At 43.1% G+C, this 14252-nt stretch overlaps 1 long non-coding RNA gene across 3 annotated transcripts in view; it reads right to left on the reverse strand.

Moving 5' to 3' along the window:
- Positions 1–1245: 1245 nt before the first annotated feature.
- Positions 1246–14252, reverse strand: part of LOC135058164 (uncharacterized) — a 106432-nt gene continuing 93425 nt past the window's right edge. For 2 of the 3 annotated variants that reach the window (XR_010244647.1, XR_010244649.1), the window contains exons 3-4: positions 4409–4555; positions 1246–2525 (exon numbers count right to left, since the gene is read on the reverse strand). This is a non-coding gene — a long non-coding RNA (uncharacterized LOC135058164). Of the gene's footprint in view, positions 2526–3823; positions 4323–4408; positions 4556–14252 lie in introns of those variants that run through there. The other variant, XR_010244648.1, reaches the window with a different exon arrangement.

Below are 14252 nucleotides of genomic sequence, written 5' to 3' on the forward strand. Positions count from 1 at the left end.
ACCAAGCCAGAACTGCATTTGTGTCTTTACACTTACTTCCTTAAATACTGTTATTTCAAATTTACCTATATAGCAACAAATGTATCAGATTTCACACAGAACTATAATGACTGCAATAATCTATAATTTAAATGATATGATTCAGATTGGATAGCTATCTTGCAGAACATGCACTGATATAAATATACACATAATTATAATAATATTATATATATATGTATAATTCACTGGCCTTCTATGTGATACCTTACCTCTTATTTGTATATCAAAGCTATGTGCTTTTCACTGCTAAAAAAAAGCAGTTACACAGGTTAATTTGCATTTCAATGGCTATCCTCCCTAGTAAGCAGATTCTACAAGTCTTGGAAGGAAAAAAACAACTCTTTCTTTCCTTTTTCAATCTGTGTGCAATTTCTTACACCAAGCCAAGCATTTATCTCACCATTTACTCTCACTAGGCCCAACTGAAACTATTTGTAATTGACTATGGCATGGGTTAAATAAATGCATTGGTAACTCATAAATGGTGCTTGATGTGACAAAAGAAACTGATTGTTCTGAGCAGACTGAAAATCAGCTATTTAGAAAATGACCTTCCTAAAATGGCCACTGCTCCTCCCCCTTCCACATCCATGAGGTTTACGCAAGATGGTGGACAGGCCATGTGGTTAGTCCAAAATGGAGGACAGACCATGCGGCTTCCTTTGTCACAAAGAGATCACAATTATACAAGCACCAGAAGTTATTTTAGGCCTGAGTTTAAAAAAAAACTATATCAAGGTTATGCAGCAACTTTTAAATGTACTTTTAAACCTACTTAACAGATAAACAATCCAATCTGAATCAAACACAATATGACTTATTTGAACTTTGTTTTGCAACAATAAAAATACGCTTTAGCATCTTAAATATTATGAGAAACACATTGTCCCTTGAATTTTCATATCATTGGCTTACTGATAACACAACAGAACACACGGATATGATTTTCTCAGCGTCACGATGCGTCCACCACAAGCTGATCGACCACAGCGTCGCGTTTGTAATGTACAGTGCATCATTAAGACCATGATATTGCGGACGAGCCCTCATCTGTGAATACCAAATTGCTTTCTAACAAATATTTAAAATGCCCGCTCTAATATATATTGTAAATGCCTGCACATCTTATTACCATGTGCCATGAATGTGCGCTATACATTGCAAAACACTACATCCCATAAGAGAAAACAATACACCCACACATTATCTGAGTTCCAAAGCTCATTGATGTATATATTTGTTATTAAAAGGAGATGTATTCAATATATCACAATGTACAGTATACATATAGTTACATGATTACAATTCATACAGTAAGCAGTTAATACATACATACAGTTAGTGTTACAGGCCAGCATACCATACCATTCCCTCAATGCATCTTCCTCTTAATATCTCTCTCTCTCTCAGCAAATAAATACAGGAACTGGTCTAGATGCACCTCCATCATCGTCTGGGACAAAACAGCAACTGGGAACTGTGTGTCTCTGTAATGTGTTATCTAGTTTTAAGGGAGGGAACTTTCTCATTCATGATGAGTCACTGGTTTGTTCGTATGCTAAACAGGTTCAGCCTTGAAGACATCAAAAAGGGGCTGGCCTGAGTTTCCTGTCCATTGTCCTAATAAGAGTGATTTTAGCTTTCATACATTTAATCATAACTATTTGTTGCAATGTCCTACAACTTAATAACAAGTATCAAATGAATCTACACATTAATCTGGTTGCTTTAATACCAAATATGACAGATGTATCTAGCTTCGTTCCAATAATACACATACATGACATTACTTAATTATATAATTTTAAATCATCATGATGTCTGGCGCTTGATATTATTATAATTATGTACTGTATGAAATAAGTGTCGAATCCATCTCTGTGGCATGTCCGTGTAAATGCATATGTTACCATATATTGCTGTGCTCGCTGCGCATATTTGCAAGTATAGCGACTTATATGTGTGGAGTCTGTATGTTCTTTCTATGTAATATTTTTTTGACTTCGACAAGACATTATATGTATCTGTCACTATACTGGAGACAATAATATGTATAAGGAACACTACTGTGGCTGTTATGTGTAAGGCTGATAATTGTGTGCGTAGAGGGTGGCTTAAAATATATTTATTTATAGTTTGATAATATGAAATTGCGAGGCTGCGCCCACTTCTCCAGGAGTCGCAGTGAGGGTGCTCCAGTCAATACTGTGGTTTTGCCTTGTCAATGATTGGAACAATCAAATGTTACAGAGTATAGCTAGTGTGCAGGTGGTAGAAGGCCACAAACACGTATATTTTTATAATCATTGTTGATGAAAAAAAAATTTCATCCCCTTCACAGTCTATAACGTTCCACAGCAGAAAAAGAAACCGAACAGGACAAACGGTCAGAGCAATGACGTCCATTATCGTGGAGCACCTGCGTGAGGCGGATAGCGAGTTGAATTCCCAGGAAGATGCATGAATTGAGAGATATCTTGCATCTGAAAAGGAAATGCATCAATCATTTATGACGCAGTTAATGACCATGCATGATAGGCAGATGTCATTTTTTAAGCGTCTGTTTGCACGTACTCTAGGGAATACCACACAAGCACAACAGCAAGACCCAGCCTACCCTAGCACCCATATGGTCCATACAACTATGAGCCTCCCTCAAATCCCACAACCCTCAGAATATTGGGTGTATAGACAATTGCCTTAAATAAAGCCAGTTGTCAATAAAACAATGTTTGGGTGTTAAGGTTCTGTTTACATTTTTCTATGTTATATTGTTACCTCAAAGATGTGCAGCAGTGGGATCCAAATATTGGGGTTACCCTGATACCTAGTAAACCAAACGTTAGGGGATTTTTACGGGTGTACTATGATTGTCCGGCTGTCTCAATCCTGGCGCCCAGCATTCCGGCACTGGGATCCCGACCGTCAGAAAGCCGTCAGCAGGGTGGGCGCAAAAGAGCCCCTTGCAGGGTCGCTGCAGGCATGGTGACGCTTTATTCTCCCTCCAGGGGTGTCAGGGACACCCCAAGAGGTAGAATAGTTGTCGGTATACAGGCTGCCGGGATCCCGGCGCCGGGAACCCGTCAGCCGGTATATCGAGTGCCTCCTGATTTTTATAGTGTTCTATTTGCACTTTACTATTTTATAATGTTACTTCAGAAAATGTGCGGCAGTGGCATCCAAATATATGGGTTACCCTGATACCTAGAAAGCCAAACATTAGGGGATTTTTACAAAGTGCTCTGTTTGCACTTTATTATTTTATAATGTTACCTCAGAAAATGTGCGGCAGTGAGATCCAAATATATGGGTTACCCTGATACCTGCCAAACATTAGGGCAGGAGTCTTCAATCTGTGGCCCTCTAGCTGTTGTGAAAATACACAGCAAGGCATGCTGGGCCATGTAGTTCCACAACAGCTGGAGGGACACATGTTGAAGACCAACTGCATTATGGGGATTTTTACAGAGTGTTCTCTTTGCACTTCAATATTTTGTATTGTTACCTCAAAAAATATATGCCAACTGTTTGCCAACTGCTTAAAAGAAAAACATATACAACTAATGACTTTTGAACAACTTTTATAACTGAAAAATTGTAGAAAACAAAATAAACACAAAACTGCACACAAAAACTTGCCTGTCTTCTCTACTGCAACATTGAGGGAAGATTGGCTGCAATAGTGGCCCTGATACACTCGCTGCCTATGTCATACCCCCCCCCCCCCACCACCAAGCCTGATGCATCATATACAGTGCCCCCCACCTCACAATCATGCACATTCCACTCAGGGAGAAAGTTTTCCTTTTGTATCTCACATATATTATGGAAAATTCAGCAGGCTGGTACTATATCTGGCATGATTTTCAAGTCCACATCATTCCTCTCCATGAGGCAGCACCAGCGTCCTTTTAAATTAACAAATGCATTCTCTACTGCCATACGGGCCAAACTTAGGGCATGGGTATATGATATCAGGTTGGGAGATAACTGAACATGCTGGGTGTAGCCCTTCATCAGCCAGCACTTGTAACAGGTAGGCTGCTTCACCCATGAGGTGGACCGGGATGTCCACACCATCTACGATCACCGATTTCTGTTAATAAAATATTGATATTATTCCTGGTATAAAACATGAATATGGGTTTATGGGTGAACATTAGGTTAAGGAGTAACTATCCTTAACTTTCTAGGGAAAAGCCATCCACGAGCTTGTCCTCAGCAATAGTGTAGAGATTGGAGTTTGCGAGAACCCTCGCATCATGTGACCATCTGGGAAACTAAAAATAAAGGTTTATTACAGTTTATGCCTCATCAAAAAAAAAGCCCAAGCCTATTTCAAACACATTAGTAAATCAGTGCTTACCAGTATTTGTGGTCCACTGTGGCTTGCAGGACAATGGAATGCCAACCCTTGCGATTATAGTAGTCTGCTGGATTGTCACGGGAGGCGATGATGGGTATGTGGGTCCCATCTATGGCACCAGCACACTGTGGGTAGCCATGCTCAGGGCTGCCATCAGAAATTGTGGGGTAGAGTTAAAAAAAAAAGTAAATAAAGGGGTAAAGTAAAATAAATAAATTAATATATATTTAAAAAATAAATCCTGCGCACATATGGAACAACACCATATTAATGCCCCATATTAACACTCATACCCATACATACATACATACATACACACACACACACACACACACACACACACACACACACACACACACACACACACACACACACACACACACACACACACCCATACATACACACACACACACATACCCATACATACACACTTTCTCTATTGCTCACTGTCCTTGTCATTGTCTTAGTAGTCAGCCTGGTCCTGTGTATCCCCGCCCCTGCTTTCCAGTAGCTCTGCCCCTTTTCATGCCTGAGTTGTGACATTGTCACAGGAGGATGGAGAGGACGCTGCAAGCTTCAATTGAAAACGACCCTCCCAAAATGGCCACCACCTCAAAGTAGACAGTTATTAAAGATACTAGAGGAGCCTCCTCTAGTATCTTTAATAACTGTCTCCAATGAGGCGGCAGCCATTTTGGGAGGGACGCTTACAATTGATGCTTCCAGTGTCTTCTCCCCCTCCAGTAACAGTCAGATCTCGGGAACAAAAAAGGGGCGGAGCAGAGTGGTGGATGGACCGTGGACGGCGACATGAGCAACCCGGGCCCTCTCCTCTCTGTTAGAGAGGCCGGGCTCGGGACTATTGTGCCCGCAGCACCCCCAAATGGCGGGCGTGGCCATGGTTCTTAAAGCCTTTTAAAGTCTCATCTAGCCGCTGTCCTCGTGGCAAGGAAATAAAGCAATGGTACATGGTATCCAGCAATGCCCGCGTGACCTGGTAGATAATCTTGCAAACCATGCCAATCCCTACTCCAAATAAACAGGAGAGCAATACTCTCCAGGGGTAGCACAGCACCAGAGAGCAATCGCTAATATCCTGCTCATCTCAATGGGCTTCCGGAACTTGGTGATTGCGGGGGACAGTAGTTCCAAAATATAGTAGAATGTAGCACGAGACATCCTGAAATGTGCCATCCACTGCTCCTCCTGATAATAATAATAATAATAATAATAATAATAATTTTATTTATATAGCGCTCTTTCTCCAATAGGACTCAAGGCGCTTGATAAGCTAAAATGGTCTGCATGGATGCTTCTCCATGTCTGCGATCTCTCCCCACATTCTTCACCTTGGTGTAGTGCTCATTCTTATGATAGAAGTGACGCTGGCTGATATCAACACTCTCCTCCTTTTCAAATAATGGCGTAGAGAACTAGCCCTCTCCGCAAAGAATTGTGCCCTCCTCCTCCAGCTCAGCAGTAGGTAGCACAGTGTGAGAAGCTGTATCAAGTTGTCTGTAGCAGAAATAAGCAGCAACAAACTGCAAACAGTCTGCAACTCCATGCTAGACACAGCTACTGCATCGGTCTCCATTGCTGCAATACTGTGAGCAGGCCCCACCCCTCCCTTTTGTTCCTTTTCGTCACATCATCTTGTTGAGACAGTCAAAACTCCATATTTAATTACATCAATAGGCTTTTACAGAGCTTACGCGGGTTAAGTGGAAACAAATCTGACCCGGGAATAACCTGGGTTGAAGTGCAGTGGAAATGGCGTCTAAAACCGGGCCGACACAGGTTGTAGCCGGGTTAAAAATCCATCATTCCTCCAGTCTCTCTCTTCCTGTCATCTCTCTTTCCCCTCTGATCTCTCTTTCCTCTCTTCCTCCAATATCTCTTTCACGCCTCTTCCACCCATCTATCTCTACCCATTCTTCATCCCATCTCTCTCCCCCATATTCTTCCCATCTCTCTCTCTCTCGCTCTCTATTTTTGGGGTAAAAGTAACAGCCTGCGACTTGCAGGTATCAGAGTTCCCAGCAAATCTGCCTAAAGATTTAAAGGTACCCATTTATCATTGTGTATTTATTTCTATCCCCCAAAACACCCGTTTTCGTGGGTTAGCAGCAAATATTAGGTATCCCCCAAATGTAAGAAGGAGGTACTGCAGCAGATATCTCCGATACCTGCTGTGATCCCTCCATTCCCGCTGGCAGCCGTATCCCCCATAGGTTTCTGTGGGGGATGCAATGCTGCCTGATTTACCAATCCGGAATGCAAAGCATTCTCAATATTGGCCCCCGCAGCTACCGCCATCTGAATATGGTGGTAGCCCATTGCAGCCTATGGGCTACACGTCGCATTGTAGCCAGAAGAGGTTTTCCCGCGAAACCCTCACTGGAAGTGGCCTCTGTGCTTGTGTGTTCTTAGCTGATTGCGCATGTACAGACTCCTCGGCAGCCCTCCCAGCACATTGCAAGCCCTGACTCCTTTCGGAGCACTTGACACTGCATGTGCTGGATCTCTGAATATGCCATCTATGGTAAATGGCCCCCTAGCCAGGTCGGCTCAGCAGGGGGGCCGGACTATGATGGCTAGAGAAGGAGCGGGGGTGGAATGGGGGCATGTTTACCGCCGCTGCATCATTGAAGCCATGCCCCCCTGCTCTGTAATGCCGATATTACCTCATTATACTGCAGGGGGAGTGGCTATAATGACGCTATTCAGCAAGGATTGCGTCATCGACTGCCCGAACCGCACACTTTACTAAGTGGGTGGCCAAGCAGGAGAGGATATTAAAAATCGGGAGACTTGCCTGCTCTTCCAGGGGGCCAGGAGGGCCACTCAATTTTCGATAATCTCCTAGCCATTCTGGGAGAGTAGACAAGTGTGCCCTCTCTACATCTACATCTTCATCCCATCTCTCTCTCTAATTGTCTTCCTCACTTTCTCTTTCTGTCTCCTCTTCCTCCAATTTCTTCATCTCTCTTTCTCCCACATCTCATTTTACTACCTTCCTCATTGAGGCCCAGTTTGCTGGTAGAGAAGAGAGGCTGTGTCCAGGTGTCAGAAATCCAATGAGAGCTATGAAGAGAGGGAGGGAACAGGGGCTTCCTCCATCTCGCTATGCGCAACTTAAACTGATTAATAGTTATATACTGTAGGTACAGGTTTTATAAAGAAGCAAATCACTGAATCCAGTAGACTAGCACTAAGAACTAGTAAAAAAAGAAAGAAATCAGGAGTAGTCCATAATATATTTAGTGATAAAGACAGCGGAGTCTGCAAAGAGTAGGCCGGCACTACTACCTTGATCAAGAAGCGGTTTTTATCAAAGACAAATCGTTCCTCGATTGCGTATTCAATACTGCATAACTCAGACTGCTGAATACAAATGATATTTAGAATGCTACACAGATGCTTCATTTGTATGTAAAAAATTGCAGAGAGTATTCTGGAATAAAAAGTAACCCTAATGCATGCAGCAGAAGAAAATAAAATCAGGACCTTCATTTACAATTCAGACAGAGAGGAAAAAAAAGTAAAACCCTTGAGATATGAATGGTTCTTAAATTACACTCAGCAGATATTCAGATTATGACAAACTTACCCTCAGTGTCACTCGCCTCCCATAAACGTATACACCTAGCAGGCAATTAGGGAGAGGAGAGAGGAGTTACAGCTCTTTAAATTAGAATATCCTCCCTCTCCCCAATGGGGAAAGTAATGTAAAAGATAGGATGGGTGAAACACAATGCAGTAATGAGGGAAACAATGTTTGACGTCGAGCTACGTCGAACTACGACACCAAAAAAAGTCCAAAAACTCATGTCGACCTTTTGACCGGTCAACCTAGCACATGTCGACCTAATGACCATGTCGACCTAGTGTCCCTGTCGACCTAATGCATGTAAACCTATAGTGGTCGACCTAATGACTGTTGACCTTAGTTGGGTCGACCCAACGACCTATACCACATAATATGAACTGGAGACACTGTATGTAATAATGTGAATTGGGGATAATGTGCAGCATAATGTGTACTGGCAGCCCTACAATATGACATAGGGCACTTCTATGGGGCATAATGTTAACTATGGCACTACTATGGTTCAGACGTATAATGTTAATTAGAGCACAATTATGTATCAAATAACTGCTGCGGAGAGGTGTCTCTCAAGATTCATTGGGACAGGGGATCCTTCAATATGTTGTTATGGTGCCTACACATTTCTGGACCCGCCCCTGCCACAGGGCACTGTCATTATGTCACAGGGACAATGGTTTGTATTACATAACCTTCCTAATGTAGTCTGCCGTGATAAGTGGAGATGTCTGTAACTCTGTATGGTGTACGGGTTCGTGTGCCTCTTATCATAAATGTTTTTCTATTTTAATAAAAATCCTATTTTTATGGTTTCATTTTTCAATGTTCATTAAATTTTCAGTACGGTAATGCTATATTTAGGCAGACCACACTCTACTTGGTAAGTAGGTATTGTCCCGCAAAACAAATTTGGGCTATTGGAAATATGGTGAGCAAAACCACACATTGGGTCAGATTCAGATTTTTACGGAAACACCATGCAGATGTGCAGAATGGGTCCTGCTTGGTCGCTTGCAGTACCCACTTAGCCGCAGCATGAGATTGACAAGCTGTGGCGTTAGGGGGGCAGCGACCGGGACCGTTCTTCAAAACAGAGGTGGGTCATCCCCGTTTTGTAGGTGTGCCAAGGCCAAAGTCTGCATCATCGGACACAGATTTCATGGACAATGGAGAAGGGTTGCGCAGACTGACCGAGGACTGCGACCATCATGATCGATGGTTGTGAAGGCAGATGCTGGCAAGAATATTTGTTGTACGGTATTGCACAGCTGCTGCGGCATTAGATTATTTGTTGTACGGTATTGCACAGCTGCTTCCCTTGGCTGCGCTATACCAACCATATTGGAATCAGGCACATTATGCATACCTGCTGTTAGGGGTGTAACCTCATACAAAAAGGGTGTGTTACCACAGCATGGATTGGGGGAACTGAGTGTTCCAGATTTTGCAATTGGTGATATTGGCAGGCAGTGGCGGATGCAGGGGCTGCAGAACCCCATAAAGATTCCCTACTCTCTTGACAGCCTATTCTGGGCATTTGTAGTTCAACCCATGTACCCTCTGTGCACTCACCGGATATTGCATGATCAGAACAGACCCCATTCTGCTCTGATAAGTGGTCATGGGAGGCTAGTTCGACATTGCTATTCCCCTACCTATATTTTGTGCTCAGTGATGCACTGTTCTTCCCCTGTTGGCAGAAGTGCATTAAGGTGGTACTAAAATGCTGTATTTAAATGTTATAAAATGAATACTCTATGAGTGTAACAGTAGCCGATACGCAATACAAAAGCTCACACTAATGACCAATTTACAAAACAAAGACCCTATTATAGTACACATGCCACAGTACAATTCAACACGGAGAGCTTATTATAGTGACCAGTATACAATACAGAGAGCCTATAATAACAACAACCAGTATACAATAGAAACTATAATATAGTAACCAATACACAATATAAAGAGACTATTATAGTAACCAGTATGCCATCCAGAGAGCCTATTATAGTAACCAGTATACAATACAGGAAACCTTCTAGGACCCAAATCTCTGTTGGTTTTAAAATGCAGAACACAGGTCTCTGGTTGTGTAACATGCAGATCTAGATTCCTGTAGACCACATATTGCAGATTCCAGATCTTTAGTGGTCAAATAAAGTAGACCTCAGACCCACTCTTGGTGCACTGAAAAGTTTACCAACTCATTCTATTGTTCTGTCTCACTGTCAGAGTCGGCCCTAGGCATAGGCAAACTAGGCAAATGCCTAGGGCATTTGGAATGCCATGGGGCACAAGCAGATTCTGCTGATTAAAATGCCTATATTCTGTGTGTGTGACTGCGGCTGTATCTGCATATGAAATGCTACATTACAGTGTATTCCTGGAAATCACTGCAACGTAGCATTTCGTATGCACATACAGCCGCAGTCGCACAGAGTATAGGCATGCTAATTATTATTTTAATCAGCAGAAGCTGCTTGTGCGTCCTAGTCACATAGCAATGAAAATAAGATGCATTTTCTGCAAAAAAAGGCACCCAACGTTAGCAGAGCTGGACGGGAGCTGCTTGGCATATTGAGGCAAGATGAATGAGGTCACAGTGTTAGCGGCTGTGTGAGTGCTGTGTGTGGGTAGTTGGTTCATTGTGAAATAGTGTTCGGCATATGTGTAAGGGGCATTATGTGTGTCATGTGTATAAATGCATTAATAATGTGCGACATATATGTCAGGGGCATTATGTGTGTCATTATGTGTATAAGGGCATTAATAAAGGGTAGCATAATGTGTAAGGTGCATTATGTTTATAAGGACGTTAATAATGTGTGTCATCTGTAAGGGGCATTACTGTGTGGTATTATGTGTATAAAGGCATTACTAATGTGTGTATAAGGTGCTCTACTGTGTGGCGTAATGTATAGAAAAGGCACTACTGTGTGGTGTAATGTAAATAAAGAGCAATATGGTGTGGTATAATGTGAATAAGGAGCAATTCAGTGCAATGCAATGTAAATAAGGAGCACTACTGTGATTAGTTATGTATATAAGGTAAAGTGGTATTACTGTGTGATGTAACGTGAAGAAGGGACCCTATTGCATGATATAATGTGAATAAAGTTGCACTACTGTGTGGCATAATTTGAATTAGGGGTACTATTGTGTGGCCATGCCTCTTCCCAAAAGAACACACCCCTTTTTGGGTTGCACCCCAAATATGCGCACTGTTCCTATTTAAAATATAGGGGGTAGGAGCAACAAAATGAGGACTGTTATGACTGAGGGGTGAAGGGAAAGGGGTGCAGGGTCAGAGGCGGAACTAGCAGCAGTGCTAGGCGGCACCAGCCAAAATCTTGCCTAGGGCATCATATTGATTAGGGCCGGCTCTGCTCACTGTTAGATGACATCCACTGTCCTAGAAATACTCACTAAATGGCTATTGGTGATGAAACTGGTAGATATACCTGGCCATTCTGGAAGCAACCTAATATATATATTTTTTTCAGCACTAGATATGCATGTATAGTTAGGTTTATATAAGATCAAATAAAGATAGAAGGTAGCAGTAAGCTTATATATAAAGAGAATTAAGTTTCAGTGTGGTGAAATGTACGTCTCTAAAACTCTTTACCATGTGCTGGTTTATTTACTTTATTTCAATATTTACAGGCATTTGTCCTGGACCCAGGGTTGCCTAGCCAGGGCCAGATCAGGTTGATCAGGCTGCAACCTAGGGCATTGGACCTTTGGAGGGGCCAGCGACTCCCCCAAACTGCCTACTCTGTTGTGGTACCGAAATGATAGAAATTGGTCATTTAAATCCAGTAGTACAAATACTACCTAGTAAAGTGAACTTAAAGTGAGGAGCTGTGTGTACTCCAATAAACTTGGGGAGACTTTCCTGCTGCTTTGATAAACTAGTCATTTTCGACCCATCCCTGCCTTCTTCCTCCTCCTCCTCCTCCTCCTCCCCAGCTCTAGTCCCCATCCCACGATACTTATAATAGGCCTGATTCAGGTCCCAACACAAATTTTAAAATTATTACAAATGTACCTGATTCAGGTCCCAACACAAATTAAAAAAAGTACACAATGTAATGGATTCGGGTCCAGGCGCAACTGAAAAAAGTATGCAATGTAGCGATGGCCGGGACATTGCGTACATGCAGTAAGCCAGGGTCCTGCATCATCGGATGTAGAATGTCTGCATGGTGCCTCCATTTTGTGGGAGTGCCTAGGCCAGGGTCTCTCTTCCGGTGGTCATTTCTTGGCACAAGCAACGGAGCTGCGGCAGCCACTCTTTGCAACCTCATGGGTCACTCAGTTGTTGGTGTCGCAGGAGATCCGATGCTGCGCCCTGTGACGCAGCACAGGATCACATGTACATGCAGGACGCATCTACTTATATCAGACACCTCCTGCTGCATTACCAATCTTAGTATTGCTGCTGTTTCCAAGTAAGTAGCAGCGAGGCTCATTCCAACCACATCTGAATCACCCCCCTTGTGCGTGCTTCATGTCTTGGTTGCTGGCAGTGTGGGCCTCTGTGGGGAGCCATTGTGCCTGTTGGAGGCAGTACAGCTATTCTGCATTATTATATAGATCTTTAGAAGTATGAAACCTGCTGTGCAGTTTAATACACTCCTGGTAAGGGTATTTATTCTGTTGTTGCTGTGTTAAATCTTCTTGAGATTCACTGAAACATTCCATAATTAGGGGTTAAAGTAGGCCGGAATGGGGCGGAACTGCGTTTCGTCAGTTGTAATTGCATGTGGAACGCATTCCGCCTCCGCCCACCCACTTTGCCCTGGCCACTGCATTTAAGTACAGGCAGCTGCCTGATTATGAAGGGTTCCGTCCGAGCTGTGTGCCGCTAGAAAGTGAAAGTGATTAGGAACAAGTCCCGCCTCCCGCCTCCGTCAGTTCTCCTCCAATGGCGGCAGTGGTGGGAATGAGACGGCGCAGTGACGTTATTACTAGTGATGAGCGGGTTCGGTTTCCGAGAAACCGAACCCCCCCGAACGTCACCCTTTTTACACGGGTCCGAGCCATACTCGGATTCTCCCGTATGGCTCGGTTAACCCGAGCGCACCCGAACGTCATCATCCCGCTGTCGGATTCTCGCGAGATTCGGATTCTATATAAGCAGCCGCGCGTCGCCGCCATTTTCACACGTGCATTGAGATTGATAGGGAGAGGACGTGGCTGGCGTCCTCTCCGTACTACTACTAATACGAGACAGTTGGTTGATCTGATTGCTTGTTTTATTTTACTATAATTGTGGGGAGGATTGGGGAGCAGCTGTTAGGAGGAGTACAGTACAGTGCAGAGTTTTGCTGATAAGTGAGTCCTGACCACCAGTTTTTTATCCGTTCTCTGCCTGAAAAAAACGCTCCATACCATATCTGTGCTCAGTGTGCTGCATGATATATCTGTGTTGAGTGCTCACACTGCTTAATTGTGGGGACTGGGGAGCAGCTATAGCAGGAGTACAGTGCACAGTTTTGCTGACAGTGACCACCAGTATACGTTTGTCTGCCTGAAAAACACTCCTGTGGTGGCTTTTTTTTATACTAGTTTAGCAGTTTGCTGACAGTGTCCACCAGGTCCATTATACTGTATATAGCAGTACGGTAGGCCACTGCTGTACCTACCTCTGTGTCGTCACTCGTCATCCATTAATAATAATAAGTATACTATCCATCCATCTACATTGTATACCTGTGGTGGCTTTTTTTTTATACTAGTTTAGCAGTTTGCTGGCAGTATCCACCAGGTCCATTATACTGTATATAGCAGTACGGTAGGCCACTGCTGTACCTACCTCTGTATCGTCACTCGTCATCCATTAATAAGTATACTATCCATCCATCTACATTGTATACCTGTGGTGGCTTTTTTTTTTATACTAGTTTAGCAGTTTGCTGACAGTGTCCACCAGGTCCATTTATTATACTGTATATAGCAGTACGGTAGGCCACTGCTGTACCTACCTCTGTGTCGTCACTCATCATCCATTAATAAGTATACTATCCATCCATCTACATTGTATACCTGTGGTGGCTTTTTTTTATACTAGTTTAGCAGTTTGCTGACAGTGTCCACCAGGTCCATTTATTATACTGTATATAGCAGTACGGTAGGCCACTGCTGTACCTACCTCTGTGTCATCACTCGTCATCCATTAATAAGTATACTATCCATCCATCTACATTGTATACCTGTGGTGGCTTTTTTTTA

This window comes from Pseudophryne corroboree, chromosome 3 (assembly GCF_028390025.1).
Source record: "Pseudophryne corroboree isolate aPseCor3 chromosome 3, aPseCor3.hap2, whole genome shotgun sequence".
Taxonomy (NCBI): Eukaryota; Metazoa; Chordata; class Amphibia; order Anura; family Myobatrachidae; genus Pseudophryne; species Pseudophryne corroboree.